The sequence below is a fragment of the Hemicordylus capensis genome, chromosome 1, assembly GCF_027244095.1.
Source record: "Hemicordylus capensis ecotype Gifberg chromosome 1, rHemCap1.1.pri, whole genome shotgun sequence".
In the NCBI taxonomy this organism is placed as follows: domain Eukaryota; kingdom Metazoa; phylum Chordata; class Lepidosauria; order Squamata; family Cordylidae; genus Hemicordylus; species Hemicordylus capensis.
Genome location: NC_069657.1, coordinates 66,748,525 through 66,762,216, shown reverse-complemented (window position 1 = coordinate 66,762,216; position 13,692 = coordinate 66,748,525). Strand labels below are relative to the sequence as shown.

The following is a 13,692-nucleotide window of genomic DNA, read 5'->3' as shown; positions in this document are numbered from 1 at the left end:
TGCATAAAAATAAGCAGTCAGTGAGATCAGCAGTAGAAGAGCAATCTCCCCCAATTGCTCCGATTACTCCTCCCAGTTGCAAAATCAAAAGATATAAGCCTCCGTTTTTGTGATTTAATATGTTGACACGACTTGTCCTGAAGAAAGATTCCAAACATACAAAAGCCCTTATGTAAGAGAACGGGGGGAGGACTGCAGAAACAGACAGGGTGGGGGAAGCGAGTTTAATAACTCCCTGTGAATATGTCCCATGCTGAAATATCCCCTGGAGTCCATGGGTGGCTGCGTGCCTGTCTCTATTCTGGGGTCTGTCACCCCCTGCACCTTTCCTTCATTGGTTTGGCTGGTGTCCTCCGCTGCTGTGCTATTGGTTTCCTAATCAAGCCGGGAGACGGCTGTGTCTCCAGATTGGTCAGTGGTCCTGTCAGTTTCCCTCTGTGAAGCTGCCGCACACACGCACCGGCTCTTTCGTTGAGAATGAGCCTAGAAGGTGAGAGTCTTAAGGGGCAGGGGGTTTTAAATGTGAGGCGGCAGCATCCTCACTATCGGCTGCCGGGCGGGGAAGGGGGATGTGGATTAGCAGCAGGCAGTCGCAGTAGCAGGTCCTGAAGCAGAACCGGGCATCCTCTCTCCCCCTTGCACCTGCAGCAGCGGCAATAGCTGAGCCCAGGGAGGGCTGCACTTCTCAAAAAGGTAAATAAGCGCTGATTTGTCTGTCTGTGGCTAATTCTATCAACCTCCCTGCAGTGTCGCTCCTTGCCAAAATAAGGATATCTTCTTGGGGGGAAGCAAACTTCTCTCTGTCTCTCCACTCTCCATCAACGTTTTCATCAACCTTTTTCATACTGGCCACTTCAGTTACCGAGAAGAGAGGAAATCCGTATTGACATCTCCTTCGGCTTCTTTCCAAAAACATCTGTGATCTCTTCCCTGTCTTGGCGACCCCCACCATGCACACTTTGCCTTGCAGCTCGTATTAGCCGCATCCACTAATGCAAGATGTGGCAGGGTTATCTTTCTTGTTCACTAATTAAAGCTGTACCGGGGAGTGGGGGGGAGGGTGGCTTTATTTTGTCACTGTAGCTTAGTATAGTGAGAAAGCTAAAGGCAGAGGTTGCTGCAATTTGCCCTTAGGGCAGCTTTAAAGAGCTGCAAAGCCCCTTCCTCCTGTAGTGGGGTTGCCAAGCAGAGAGCACATGATTAATGTTTACAGTTTTCGAGCAATCTGTTAACACTCAAGGTGCTAAAGAAGAAGCCACTCCCAGCCCTGCTTTGAATGACAACATTTGCATGTCCCCGAGTATCATACAAACAGGACAAATATAGTTTCTTAACCACTAAAAAGCTGGTGCAAAAGGATCTCTTGACATACAATTTACATGCAAAAATATGTTTGCTTCCTAGCTCCTTCCAGTTGTGCCAAACCCCCAAGCACTTGCTAGAATGCAGGCAACATAAAGAGAGTGTCAGCAGACAATAAAGTCCAGTGGAAAGAGCACCAGTTTAAGAATAAAAAGGGCATGCAATAGTAATCCTTATTCTGCCACTGTCTTGCTGTATAGATGTCTTGTGTTCAGTTACATGTATCTACTTCACTGTCAGTCAAGGATACATAAAACAGGGGATGAGGTTGCATATGTCTGTAGCCATAGCATCCTCAGAGAACGGAATGCAAAAATGAATTAGGCAAAAAAAAAAGCATCATCAGATTTAGCAAAATTAGATGACGAAGGAAAAGAAAACAGCAAAACAGGGCTTGAAATGTGATGGGTAGTTTAGTAGATTGCTACTCAGGCCCATAGCCAACCCTAACGTTTATAGGGGCTTCCAAAAAAGTAGGGGGCAGCTTATCTGACCTTTTAAAGACACTCAAGCAACATTCAGTTATTTCAAAACTGTTAACTTGGGCAGCAGAGAAAATATGGGGAGGGGAGCCCTAGACCCCCCCCACCACCAGTTGATTGCTACTTCCACTGCTGACTGCATATGCATACACACGCGCACACAGAGATTCATTTGTTAGATTTCTATCCCACTCTTTCTGACAGCTCAGAGTGGCTAACAGCATTTTCCCCACAGGGCTCCACAGAGGAGTTCCTCACAACTCCAATCAAAATACACCACCAACTCCCCGCCCGCCCTGGCATGTTTATTTGAAATTCAGGCCAAATACACACCCTGTCTGGGCTCCTCATAGTGTAATATTTTGTTCTGACCCAAATGTGTTCCTATTGTCCTGAATAGTGGTCAGCAACTACCACTCATAGGCCAAACACCCAAGTTCAAATCAAATCAAGTCCAGCCATGAAACTCACTGGGTGACTCTGGGTGAGTCACTTATCTCTCAGCTTAACATACCCTATAGGGTTGTTGTGAGATAATGTAGACTCTGGGTTCCTTGGAGGAACAGTGGGATATAAAGGTAACAATAACTATATGAGAGGGTAAGAGAAGGTAGTGGAGGGAGCAGTGGTTGAGGGAGGCAGGTAGTGCTCTGTGTGCCTAGGTTCATGTCTTGCATTCAGCCGACAGGGCTGTGTGGATGGAGAGTCCTTTATTAAAAGCGAAAATCCCAGTGCTTGGCTGTTTGTAGAGCTTGGATTTAGACTCTTTCTTCCCAACAAAACAACAAATTGCAGGACTTTAGTAGCTTTTTAAAAGGACTCCAGATGTGTTCAGCCTTGGCTGCTCCACATGCACTCTATGGGATTGGGGCAAAATAATGTGTTGTATTTATTGTTGTGGGTTTCCTGTTGGACTCCGGGACCAACAAGTCATCAGAGGTACTATGATCCAGGAAAGGCCATCCTGTATCTTGCTGGAAATATTAACTGAACCCACATGGTTAATTTTTATTACCTATTTTATGCAATGTGTTCAGATGTCAAATTATGAATATTTATGACCCCACCAACTAAGCAGCATGGACATTTGCTTCCCATTTCATTAAGAAACACAGAAGCTGTTCTCATGAGCAGCCAAGACTGGACTAGGGCAGCTAAGCCTAGGCTTTGCTGCCTGTGGGGACCGCTGGGAGCCAATCTGGCTAAGAAGCCGGGCTCTGAAATGAGGTTCTGACCCAAAGCGCTCCCTTTACCCTGTTTACCTGACTATGTGTCAGCGCCGGCTGCTTTCAGCCAGTGCTGAAGCACTGACAAGTCCCTGCCTGTTGCTGGGGAGATCTCCACAATGCACCGCCCCACACTCGCACAGTACATTGTGGGATTTCTGGGGGCTGGGACATCGCGTCCCGAACCACACACTGCCTGTGGCAACTGTGGACTCTCCAGGGGCATGATCCGTGCACCTAGATCTCCCACCCAGATTGTCTGTGGGGAAGCTTCTGCTGCCTTCCCTGCCACCCGCCTTCATGCCGTCTCACACAACTGTGAGAAAGCGTTCACAGTTTTGCCCAGTAACTTCTAGCCTTTGTTTCTGGAAATTTCTGGGCATTGATTTCTGGGGGGTCTTATGTATGTTTACTTGGGAGTAAAGCTCACTTTGTTCAGTGGGACTTACTTCCAAATAAATGCATATAGGGTTGTAGCTTTATTCTTCAAGTACATGATGTGGCTTAGTATCCTTCTGTGTATAAAGACAGATCCTAACTGATATCTGTCTCTTGTCCAGATGGTTTTGTAGTGCAAAATGGGCATTCTTGACCAAAGGTTTTGGATTATGCTTCTAGATTGTACAAAGGTTCAATCTAGTTGCAAAGCACTAGGTTTAAATGATATAGAAACCAGTTAGTGTGCAAGCTTGTTAAGAAAATTTATGATTTAACTATTTTAAAATGCATATCTTACTTTTCCATCCCAATACAGTATGACCAAAGCAGCCAACAATCATAACAAAAATATAATTGCCTTGGATGTGGTGGGGGTAATATTGCAACAAACTTAGCTACCAGGGAGATGAAATGTCTGCTGGGAAAAAGAGGCTTTCAGCAGTTGATGGATGGAGCTTGCCTGATCATGAGGCAGGGAGTTCCATAAACTAGGTACTACTGTGGAAAAGACTATTTCACACATTGCTACCAACCACACTTGAATGATAGTGGTGCAAAAGAGTAACCAGATGACCTCAGAGGATGGGCAGAAAAGTATGCATTACAAATTTAGAACTTGATTAAAATAAGTGATGTTAATATCCATCCATCTTGACTTCCATAACAAACTCCCCCCTGCTACACCAAAATATTTCTTTTTTTTCACTTTACAAATTCCACATCCTGTCACAGGCCAAACTGCATGTGATGTGGGAGATTTGTGGCCAGATATTCCAAAGTTTTTCCTATTTACATAAAAATAGCTATGGGTTGTTCTGAATATGATCAAACAGCAGTGCTGAGGAAGAGGGATTAATCCTTTCTCCATGCATAGTTTTCTTAATCTAAATTGCCTTCTGAAACTGCTAGCCCATAGAAAAAAATATAGGCTTTTTTCCCTCTGGTGTGGGGGTAAAAGCAGCTTCGGGGGGGGGGGGTAATTAAGAGCAAATAGGTGGTTTAAAAACTCCTTCTCCAGCACTGCTTCTCTGATCAAATTCAGACCAGATACAGTGAGTGATCTGCATATTAATCTGCAGACTAGTTGTAATGAGGAGGAACAATTGAAAGCTAAGAAGAATTCTAACGGCAGCTGCAGGATTCCACAGCACTGCTGTCCAGGGATTGGAAATGGTCTCCTACAGCCCTTAGTTAAGGAGACGGAGGAGCCTTGATTACTTCTCAAGTACAGCACTCACCTTTCTTTGTTTTGAATTTTACCTCCTACTCAACATACACAGTGAGCATGTGCAAAACATTGCCTGGACAAATTCCTATCACCCACCTGCTGGTGCATCCACGCTTTACTGAAAGGGAAGGGGGCGGGGTCCAGTTCTTGCTCCTTCTCACAAAAATACTCTCAGCAGCTCTGCTATGTGGGTATATTTTTCAACTGTACACATTTTCAATGTGCCAAAGGGTGCAACAACCCACATATCATCTGCAATATTTGCTCTGAATCATTCCAGAGTTCAAAGGGATTTGAAAGATAGTATTCTGGATATAAAGAGCTGCTTTATAATGGGCCAGACCAATGTTTATTTAGCCGAGTGTTAACAACCCCAAGCTGCATTCTCCAAGCATTCTAAGACTTGGTATTTCCATTACTTCAACGGTGCAAGAGCTTTTGCAGAGACACTTCTCACACCACCAAATCAGTGGTGGCACCAGGAAAAAAAAAATTGAGAGGGACACAGAAGGGGCATTCTGAATTTTTCCTGAAGGCTGCATTGTAAACAGGCCTACACAATTTATTATTCTCCGAGGTAACTCAGGCCACCATTTTGGCCTGCTAAGTGTTTAACAACCCTTCAGTTTTGTTTATTTGGCCCCTAATGTAGATCACTAGTTCTGCAGGCCTAGTGTTTTCCAGTTGTTATCTTCAGGCTACTACAATCCATAATCCCTGATGATACAAAGCTATTGGCTTTATGCTTCTTGCTAATTGTATTTGCATGTGACAACAGTTTGCCCACATCAGTGTAAAAATCAATAGTGAACTCTTGAATTCTCTTCAGCACAATTGGGAACAAGAAGGATTACTTTAGCACATCTTGCACAGATGTGTGAGCATTATTATCACACATTATTATTAATAAATCCTATTTCACACCAACCAGGTCAAGGATCCCTGGCTCGAAAAGTGAAGCTGTTGTCTTGGGAAGTGAATATGTCAGCACTGGGCTGACACTTGCTCTTGTCATAACTGAGGCTGACAGATGAAATCCCCTCCCCATGAAACTCAGTCGCTAACTAGAGGTGTGCACAGAACCGGCTGACCCAGTTCGGTTCGAGTCCAGACCAGACTAAAACTGGACTGAGCCAATTTGGTCCAGCACCCCTCGAACCCCCCCCCCCCGGGTTCGGTTTGTTGTGAACATTTTTTTTAAAAAAAATCTGATTTTTTAACTTACCCCGTTCTGGATAGTTGTTGGAGGTGGCGGGGCGGGGGGTCCTTGTAGGTTCCCCCTCCCCCACAACCCTCCCTTGTAGCCCAAACCGCCTTGGGGTTGTCTTTTAACGAAAGGCGGTATAGAAATGCAACAATAAATAAAAATAAATAAAATAAACCAGCCCATTCAGCTGGTTCTTCAGCCCGTTCAGGTCTTCCCCCTCTGGTGCGTCAGCCATTTTGGAGGCCGCCAAGCCTGCGCAATTGGCCTCTGTGTGGCCTGGGTCATGCAGAGGCCAATTGCGCAGGTGTGGCAGCCTCCAAAATGGCCACCAGGCCGGAGGGGGAAGGCCCGAATGGGCTGAAGAGCTGGCTGAACTGGCCGGTATGGGCTGCAAGGGAGGCTGACAGGGGGAGGGGGAACCTCCATGGAACACACACACACACACACACACCCGCCTCCAACAACTACCCTGAAGGGGGTAATTTTTTTAAAAAATATTTATTTATTTTAAAAGGTCCACGAACCCCTGAACAGTCGGGAGATGTTCGGTCCGGGGTCGGACTGGACAGGGGATGGTTCAGTTCAACCCCAAACCATCGAACCAAACAGGTTCGATGTCGAACAGGTTCGATGTTGAACCTGTTTGCACATCCCTATCGCTAATCCTATCCCAGCCTCCCAAGCCCAGGCACAGCTCTTTGGAGAGTGAGTGGGAGGCTGCCAGGTTGTCCTGGTAGATGGCAGCAGCAGCAGGAGGAAGTCTCTCTTCCTTCACTTTCACTGGGTCTTCTTCCCTTCAAGCATGGGCAGGAGACCCAGTGAAAGTGAAGGGGGAGAGACCTCTTTCTGCCGACACTTTAATAACATGACATATATAGCCTCCAGGCTTCTTTCCACCGGGAGCTTCTTGGCACATGCTTGGACAGAAGGAGACCCCGTGGAAACAAAGGAGGAGAAAACTCCTGCTGCCACTACTGGCAACTACAGAGGCAGAATGGAGAAGCACAGCAGCCTCCTGTGTGGTGGGCGGCAGTGACCTCCTCTTCAAAGGGTATCACCCAAGTTTGGGAGGTTGGGGTGGGGTGAGGCTAGCAACAAAGTTGCATCAGCTCCAGCCCAGCAGGTGAGGCCAGTTGAGTGGGGGAGCAGCATTTCATCCATCAGCCTCAGGCATGAAGCCAACATAAACTATCTAGGCAGGAGGCAAGGGGCTATGTGAGGGTGGCAGGAGTGCATTCGGCTACCCCCAAAGGTGCATCTGAGATGACTAACTCAGTTTCCCTCATGGGGGAGACATCCCTGGAGTATGTACTCTTGAACATGTCTCAGAATCATCTGCATTGTGAAGGGGCCCATTGACAGGCAAGTCAATGAGAGAAATGTTCCCTGAAAGTAGAAAGACAATAGGAATTTTAAACTAGATATTGTAGACACATTCTCCTTAATTTTGAGTAAATGCTTTTGCTATTTTAGTTTCTTCACTATTTTCTGATGAACATATATCACCAACATATACAGCTATGGCTGGAAAGCTTTGTGATAACTAAATTTTTATGTTGAATATTAGAACTAAAATAAATCTTTAAAATACACTTCCATAAGAGGTGCACATCTGAAGTAGGCTTTTTCATTCTAGTGATGGGTCTTTTCTAGGGTTGCCCCGGGGCTCTGGAGCATGCTTCCTGATGAAATTAGTTTCCCCTTCTCTAAATGTTTTTAAGAAAGACCTGAAAACATACCTGTTTAGCCAGGCTTTTCATTTATAGTTTTAAAGCTTCAGGTTTTAGAGTTTTTATTTGTATTTTCAAATACAAATAAAAGAGAGCCACCATGGTGTAGTGGTTAGAGTGCTGGACTAGGACCCGGAAGACCAGAGTTAAATCCCCACTCAGCCATGATACTAGCTGGGTAACTGTGCCAGTCACTTCTCTCTCAGCCTAACCTACTTCATAGGGTTGTTGTGAGGAGAAACTTAAGTATGTAGTACACCGCTCTGGGCTCCTTGGAGGAAGAGCGGGATAAAATGTTTTTTTAAAAAATGTTTTAATTGTGTCTGTGTTTTAATGGTTTTTAGATTGTGAACTGCCCAGGGACTTTTTTCTTTTTGTATGGGGAGGTATAAAAATGCAATAAATAAATAATTAATAAATGAGGAACTATTGAAACAAAGTGAGTAGGAGTTTAAATTGGGAGCGGTAGTTGGTGACCAGGCAACTGGAACTGTGGAACCCAGGGTATCTGTGAAGAGAGGCATCAACAACCTGTTAGAGTATGTTTGGCATTTACGTTGTTTGTTGCTTGAAAAGACTGCTGTTCCACATTAAGCCTCTAGACCCCCTGGCTAATGCTGTTTCCTTTTATCTGTAATTACTTTTTTACTTTGGCCTGTGAGTTCAACTGAATCTTTTCTGTGCTTCTGGGCCTGTACTCAAAAGTAGTTAGATGCATTTTGCTGTGTAACAGTGATTCTATGGTGGTTTGTTTGTTTCTAAAGCCATAATTGTGAGAGCTTTTTCATTTTGTTTAAATGGAGCAGATATGATGCTATACTGTGCAAAATATTCATCTGATAAACTTCTTCAGGAATAAATCCAAAAAAGTCATTTGAAATGGGCTGTTCATAAACTCCCTCATTTATAAGAACTGATAGATGGTTTGAAGTGTTCTCTTTTTCCTGCTTAATCCTTCACTATAACATTGTCAGCAAAACACGCTTCATTAAAAGCTGGTATTTGGTTTTCTGTCTCTCTGATTCCTTTGGATCAAATGGTTCTAAAGTAGCTACCACCCTCAGAATCCAAGTCTTAGTTCTGGGTCTTCAGTGCCCAGTAGCATCAGGCATTGTGGCGTTCGAGCCCAGTCAGACACTTTGGTTTGTTGGTTTGTTATATTTGTAAACTGCCCCAAACCTACATCTCTGGATGAGTTAAAACATAAAACAAAGAAAAACAAAAATTAAAAACAATTTAAAACCACAATTCTAGTTAAAAGGGCTTTGGAATAAGCTTCCTGCTGAAATAAAAGCATCTCCTCTGTTTGTTTTCAGGAAGAACCTCAAGACCCTCCTGTTCTCACAGGCCTTTAATTAGAATTAATTTTAATAATTTTAAAAAACTTGTTTCATTAATTTTATTCTGTTGTTTTTATTGTCATGTATTCTAACTTGTGGCTTTTAAATATTTTAAATTTTGTACACTGCCTAGAGATATACATATCAGGCAGTATAAAAATATGATAAATAACTAAATAAAATAAAAAGCTTGGGTAAATAAATGTACCTTCAATTCAAATACTTTTTTAAAGCTGTCAGAGATGGGAAAGCTCTTATTTCTGGATAAGCAGGATACTCTGTTGTGGAGTGGGTGAGAAAACATGAGTGGAGTGGTTGTGCTGTATAAGAGGAGTGGCTGTACCAGGGTTCCTGTCAGGGAATTTGCCTATATTGAATGTGTGTATCTGTGTCTGGAGGCCAAGGATAGACTGGGACTTCTGTTGATTTAGCATTCACCCTGCTGCCCAACAGAGTCCCTAACTGAGCTGACTGACTTGGATGTGGAGTTGGCATTGGAGTCTCCCAGATTGATAGTTCTGGGGGATTTTAATGTTCACTTTGGAACCAACTTGTCAGGATCCGCTCAGGAGTTCAAAGCAGCCATGACAATGATGGGCCTATCCCTAGTGATCTCGGGATCAATGCACATTGCTCATCACACTTTTGATTTGGTTTTTATTTATTTATTTATTTAAAATATTTATACCCCGCCCCTCCAGTGCACTACTGCTCGGGGCGGCTCACAACAATACGATAGATACAAGATACAATAAAAGTAATAAAATTAACTAAATTAAACAAAAAGAGCTGTCAGATTAAAAACCACAACCATTATTAAGTTCAAATTAAAGGTTATTTTAAAAGCTAAACACTGAAAATTATAAAAATCTAAAGAACCTACCAGATATAACCAAAACATGAAGCATTAAAAGCCTCCTTAAAAGGTGCGTTTTAAGATATTTTTTAAAAACACTGAGGGAGGGAGCATGGTGAAGCTTTTCAGGGACGGTGTTCCAAAGCCAAGGAGCCACAACCGAAAAGGGCCTGTCTCTAGTCCCCACCAACTGGATCTCTGTTAGTGGCGGGGTCATGAGCAGGGCCTGAGATGATGAGCAGAGGGGCCTGGCAGATTCATATGGGTGAATACAGTCTGACAAGTAACCGGCCCCAGTTTTTGGCTCTGATCAGGGTATTGTTCCATGGGTGGGGACTCCAGTGATTTCCCCATTATCATGGAAGGATAACCATCTGGTTAAGGTTGGACTCACAGCCATAATGCAGGGATGAAGGACCTATTATGATGGTCCACCTGAAAAGGCTATTGGATCCAATAAGATTCTAGGAAGCATTGGAAGGCTTTAAGGTTAATCCTGCCAGCAATTCTGTCGATGCCCTGGTTCAGAATTTGAATAATGAACTTACTAGGGTGGTAGACATAATTGCCCCTAAGCGCCCTCTCTGACCCACTTCTAAATGGTATATGGAAGAACTATGGGAACTGAAGCAGCAAGCTGGATGGCTACAGCACAAGTGGAGAAGAGCTTGTCTTGAATTCGACAGATTTCAACATAGAGTGCATTTGAAGATCCATTCTCTGGCAATGTGAGCAGCAAAGAAGCAGTTCTTTTCTGCCTGCAGTGTCTCTGCAAGCTCATGTCCAGCGGAATTGTCTAGGGTAGTGAGAGGGCTAGTACATGCCCCCACTCCCTTGAATGAGAATTTGGATCCATCAATTACGCACTGTGACATTTTAAATGAGATTTTTGCAGATAAAATTTCTTATATTTGAGCCGAACTAGACTACAGTTACTTCAGAGCCTACTGTAGTGGCAAGGTGATTGAGAGAGTGGTGGCATCTCAGCTCCAGGCAGTCTTGGAAGAAGTGGATTATCTAGACACATTTCAAACTGGCTTTTGCACAGACTATGGGGTTGAACAGGTATTGGTCATCCTGTTGGATGATCTCCAATTAGGAATTGACAGGGGGAATATGACTCTGTTGATCCTTCTGGATCTCTTGGTGGATTTCAATACCATCAACCATGGCATTGTTACTAAGACTTCCCCGGAGCAATTGGCTGGGGTGCTTCAGCTATGCTTTTGGCTAAAGTGGGGAAATTAGCTCAGATTGGGGAGCAGTTCAGTTCCAGTATCAATTTAGCAGTTCTATTGTATTTGGAAAGAATGAGGAGATGGATACAGTTTAAAAGCTTTATTGAGGGCAAAGTGGGGAGTTATAGAAGGCAAAAAGAGAGTTTAGTCAGGCAACTGAGTAATTCAGCTAAGGTTCTAAATGAGAGTCTTGTTAAAGGCCTGTAACAATTTGGCTAAAGTCCTGAATAAGAGCCTACTTAGAAGCATGCAATGCAAAGTGTCTGGAGAGTGGGGAAGGGAGCAAGCAGAAGTAGAAGGAGAGTGTAGGGAGGGGTGAGAAGTTAGTATTACCAGTCCTTCCAAGGTCTGTTGGTTGCATGATGGCGGGGCTCACAGGCCTCTTCTGGAGTGTAGTGTAGGGTAGAAGCGGGGAGAAAGAGTGAGGAGGCAGCAGCCACAGCTGGCTTTTGAGAATCTGTAGTCCAAGCAGAGTTCAGGCAGAATCCAACAGAATCTGAGGCCATTGTGGCCTGGCTAGGGGTACTTATATCCAAATATATGCCTTTAGGCATCTATTGACTCACTCAGGTGGCTCTCCCACCCTGGCGGGGAAGGAGTTGCTGGACAAAACAACAGAATCCATTGCTACATGAACTTAGTCACTTTAGGTGGGCCCTTCTTTACAAAAGGCTAGAACAAGCTATGTGGATGTGAATTTGGGCTGTGCTTATTTACTATTTCAGAGATCGTGATGTCTCCAGGTGCAAAGATACCCTCCTATAGTTTGTTAACGAGCAGCTCCTCCCTGGCCTTCACTAGTTAACTCATTAATGTGCTGGGATATTTGCCGTTTATCTGTGCTTCTTATAGGAGAGCACTTCACTGTTATCTCATAGATGAGAGGATGAGAGTGATTTACCTTTAATGGGGGTAATGAATGTAGCAGCTTTACCTTTATAGCTTGGCTATGCCTCGTTAGTGAGGGGTGGGTGTGTTCTGTTTTGGTCTTGTTGACAACTTGACCTGAAGGGTGAAAAGTTCATGAAGACCATGAGCTCATGATCTTGGGCGGCTGAGGCATCTAGTAGAAGGGTGCTTTGCAGTGCTACCCCAAAACTTAGCTTATTGGCAACAGTATCTTCCTGGAGTGCCTGAAGGGGTTGGGAGTGGGAGGCACTGCTTTGCAGTGGTTCTGCTCCTATCTCTTGGGTAGGTTCCAGATGGTGTCACTTGGAGATTGTTGCTCTTCAAAATGAGAGCTATTGTATGGGGTCTCGCAGGGCTCCATTCTATCTCCAATGCACATCTACATGAAACTGCTGGGAGAGATCATTAGGGGATTTGGTGCGGGTGGTGGTGGTGGTGTTATCAATTAGCTGATGACACCCAAATGTATTTTTCCATTCAACTTCATCAGGTAATAGCCTAACTTCTCTAAATGCCTGCCTGGAGGCAGTAATGGGCTGGATGAGGGAGAACAAACTAAGCTGAATCCAAGCAAGACAGAGGTACTCATTGTGGGAGGACAAAACTTAGGAAGTGGCTTAGGTCTGCCTGTTCTTGATGGGGTTACACTCCCCCAGAAAGAGCAGTTGTGTAGTCTGGGAGTACTTCTGGATCCAAACCTCTGCCTGGTCTCATGCTGAGGCAGTGGCCAGGAGAGCTTTCTATCAGCTTTGGTTGATATGCCAGCTACATCCATTTCTGGAGATAAATTACTTTAAATCATTGATGCATCTGCTGCTAACATCCAGATTTGACTAGGGCAATGCACTCTACATTGGGCTGCCTTTGTATGGAAACTGCAGTTGGTACAGAATGTAGCAGCCAGGTTGGTCTCTGGGGTTACCCAAAGAGATCATATTATACCCATTTTAAAAGAACAAGACTGGCTGCCAATAAGTTTCTGGGCGAAATACAAAGTGTTGTTTGTTACCTATAAAGCCCTGAATGGCTTGGGTCCAAGGTATTTAAGATAACACCTTCTTCTTCAAGAACCCTGCCACCTATTAAGATCACCTGGGGAGGTCTGGTTGCAGTCGTTACTGGCACAGTTGATGGTGACTCAAAACTGGGACTTTTCTAGGGTTGCCCCGGAACTTTGGAATGCACTTCATGCAATTATAGCCTCCCTTTTTCTGGATGTTTTTAAGAAGAATGTGAAAACATACCTGTTTAATGAGGCTTTTAGTTTATAGTTTTAGAGGTTTTAATCTGTATTTTAAACTGTTTTAACTGTGTTAATGTTTTAATTGTTGTGTTTTTAGATTGTGAACCACCCATGGACCACCAGGAAGTGGTATAGAAATGTGTTAAATAAATAAAATAAAATACTAAATTTCATCAGGGAGTGCATTCCAAAGTCTCGGGGCAGCTACAGAGAGGGCCTATCCCTTAGTAGCTACCTGACAAACTGGCAGCTGTAGACAGACCTCTTCAGCTAATCTCAGTGGGCACTGGGGCTCATAGTGAAGAAGACCTCTCTATATATCTATATCTATATCTATATATCTATATATAGCTAAGGACGTACATGGCAAGCCCCGCTCACACAGTGCTTTATCTATTAAAGTAACAGAGCAGAAGAACTGTGATAATTGGGC

At 44.0% G+C, this 13,692-nt stretch overlaps 1 protein-coding gene across 1 annotated transcript in view; it reads left to right on the top strand.

Annotated features, from left to right (window-relative positions):
* Positions 1–496: 496 nt before the first annotated feature.
* Positions 497–13,692, top strand: part of LOC128340283 (formin-1-like) — a 35,269-nt gene continuing 22,073 nt past the window's right edge. Inside the window, exon 1 of the mRNA XM_053285242.1 lies at positions 497–693. The gene's annotated coding sequence lies outside the window, so the exon portion shown is untranslated. The remainder of the gene's footprint in view (positions 694–13,692) is intronic.